Below are 3,293 nucleotides of genomic sequence, written 5' to 3'. Positions count from 1 at the left end.
CTAACTCCTTCCAAATTTTCATGGACCGGAATATGAAAATCCATATTTATACATGAAAGAGTTTGATAAGATCATAGCCACTTTATATTTTTCGAATGTGTTTGAGGACACAGTTAAGCTAAAACTCTTTCCCTTCTTCCTAAAGGAGAAAGCTAAGGCATGGTTGCATTCACTACGTCCACAATCTATTGGCAGATGGAATGACATGACAAAGGGAGTTTATAAAGAAAATTTTCCCATATCATAAAACGAACACCCTTAGAAAATCAATCATGAACTTTTCCCAAAAGGAAGATGAAACATTCTTCCATTGTTGGGAGCGGTTCAAGGATCTTGTCAACTCATGCCCACAACATGGTTTTGAAACTTGGCGAATAACAAGTTTCTTTTACGATGGGCTAACTTCTTCTATGCGCCAAATGGTCGAGACAATGTGCAATGGGGAATTCATGAACAAAGAGGTCGATGATGTGTGGGATTATTTTGACAAGCTTGCTGAAAGCACATAATCATAAGACATCTCCCCAAAATCAACCACCACTTCTAGGCCTACTCAATCATAGGAGAGGGGCGAAATTTATCTTTTGAAAGAAGATAATGATATAAATGCTAAATTAGCTAATCTCATAAGAAAACTTGAGGCCATGAAATTAAAGAAGGATAAGGCTACGAAAACTATTTGCGGTATTTCTACATGCAACATTCACACAACTGAAAATTGTCCAACAATACCTGCTTTTCAAGAGGTACTGAATGTGCAATCTAATGCCGTGAATAATTTACCAAAGACCTATCAGTGAATTTACTTCAAATACATATAATCCTAAATGGAGAAATCATCCAAATTTCAGTTGGAGGAATGGACAAACTGCTATGCCTCAAGGATTCCCTAATCAAATTCTAAATTAAGGGAAACCTCAAGAGGATCCGGTTCTATAGCAACTTCAAAATCAAGAGTGTTTCAATCAGGGTATGCTATAAGCCTTTCAAGACCTTACAAGGGCCATACAAGGGCTTGAGACAAAAAATGTGATTAGGGAAAAAGGAAGCCTTCTAGCTCAACCTCTTCCCAATCCAAAACAACAATATGAAATTAGCAACCCGAGCTCTTCAAATCAAATGGAGCAAGCTAAGTCTATCACCACTTTTAGGAGTGGCAAAACAATTGACAAATCTATTCTGGTAATGTCACGCCCCAAACTCAAAAAAGGGGCTCACAAAATTCCCGATCACCGAATTCGGCGTGATAGCCTCCGTAGTGCCCCATTCTCGAATCCCGACAATCACACGCCAAATTTCGATCCTCCGATCTTACAAGAAGGATTTTCAGTATGAATTTTTTTTTTTGTAATGGAGCATAACCACAAGCATAACCAAGTCATAAAACAACATCACCACATATCCACTATATCAAAAACTTAAAGTATAATGCGGGAAGGGAAATATAAGGTGATCAAAAAGCTCCAAAATAGTCAGATGAGCACTCTTGCCTCAGCGCTGCTGTTGTCTAACGCTACCTGCACGCAACTGTCATGCATAAGCTTACAAAAGCTTAAAGGGTGGTGTAAGTGTGTGCGCAAGGCAAGTGTCAAGCATAAAATATCAGAGTAATGTGAAAATATGCAGATAAGTCCATGAATAATATCAGCTGTACAAAGTTATGTGATGCAAGGCATGAATGCTACCGGCCATACCAAGACCGTGCAATGCGAGGCCTATATAGCCAAATGTAGTATGCGTGATGCAAAGCAAGCATGTTAGTCCTCATCAAGTACACATATCAGTATAGTTCTTCTCTAGGATATCACCAGGGTTTAGTACACTCCACACTGACTGTCGCCTCCCTAGCCGCACAGCCCAGCGAGCGGAATAAACCTCACTATCCGCCTGACCAGTAGTCTGCCAATACCTACCCAACTCGTCGATAGCGGACTCATTTACGAGTTGGTCAAACTCAGCCTAGCTTATAACCCCCTCACTCAGGCGGATAAGGCCACACCCCCTTCCAACCGACCACGACACAGTAGGAGATGTGGCCTACTGGTATTTGGCATTTGGGCGCTCGTGTATCCACTCGGTCTAAACATTGGAGCAGCTCCTGGTACCAAAAAAGTTATGGGACTCTCACACAAGGACATCCTAAGTGCCCACAGTGCTAGAACCAAGTATTTTCGGTATCCAATACGGTCATCCATGATGTGCCTGTGGAGCCACGACCCTAATGTCATTAGGGCATACAATGATCATGACACACAAATACCAAATGCATGAATCACACCGTCAAATCATGCAGCAATCCAACGCGTACCGCGCGATCATGTGAGGCACTCCGTCTCATAAGGAGTCCCGTAAATGTCTCAGCCCAACTAGCTCATGCTATGATCAAACATTCCTCATATCAAGCATACATATGATGCGTATGGGCATGAGTCATGGGATTATACTAAGTATGTTATAAAGTAATGAACTATCCTTACAACGCAGATGAGCCTAGACGGCCTACACACAATAAGTATGGGCCTATTAATGGGCCCTTAGGAGAGTTACAATGCGGACATTTAACCAACATTGTACTTATAATGTGGGCATCAAACCATCATTGCTCCCAAGGCATAGCCCGCCATCAAGATCATCACATAAACCACGGTGGAATTACATTACAATGGGCCTTATGCACATCCCATTGGGCCTCGACCAATGGGCCTCCAATACATCAAATGGGCCTCATATATATTAAAGTGGGCCTCAACAGATGAGCCAAAACTACATCAAGATGGGCCTAATCATATGTGCCATATGTATATCAAATGGGCCACACCAATTGGGCCCCATGCATAACAAATGGGCCATAACCAAGATAAGTGGTGATAATGATTTCCACCATTAAAATTCTCAAGGCCTACGATAACATTTATTTCCCATCCAATCTGATCATAAGGTCACAATGACCTGAAAGGGGTTTTAGTGGTGGACGATCAAAACCCACTGATTTCTATAGTGTGGTCCACCTAATCCTAGATCTGCCTTATTTTTAATCTCAAGCCCTAAAATAAGCTTTTAAAATGGATGGACAGATTGGATACAACACATGCATCATGGTGGGTCCCACCGTTCACACCCCTGGACGGTGGTGTGAATAAAACACATACATCATTCGGGGTCCCACCGTCCACACCACTGGATGGTGGTGTGAATAAAACACCTACATCACTGGTGGGTCCCACATGGGGCCCACCATAACGTTTGTTTTCCGTCCAATCTGTTGACGAGGTCACACAGACCAGATGAACAGG

At 42.2% G+C, this 3,293-nt stretch overlaps 1 non-coding gene across 1 annotated transcript; it reads right to left on the bottom strand.

Annotated features, from left to right (window-relative positions):
- Nucleotides 1–254: 254 nt before the first annotated feature.
- Nucleotides 255–361, bottom strand: LOC131244974 (small nucleolar RNA R71). The gene has a single exon (XR_009170739.1). It is a non-coding gene; the product is annotated as a small nucleolar RNA R71 (small nucleolar RNA).
- Between the last annotated feature and the right edge of the window lie 2,932 nt (nt 362–3,293).

This window comes from Magnolia sinica, chromosome 4 (assembly GCF_029962835.1).
Source record: "Magnolia sinica isolate HGM2019 chromosome 4, MsV1, whole genome shotgun sequence".
NCBI classification, from domain to species: domain Eukaryota; kingdom Viridiplantae; phylum Streptophyta; class Magnoliopsida; order Magnoliales; family Magnoliaceae; genus Magnolia; species Magnolia sinica.
This window is presented reverse-complemented; position numbering and strand designations above follow the sequence as displayed.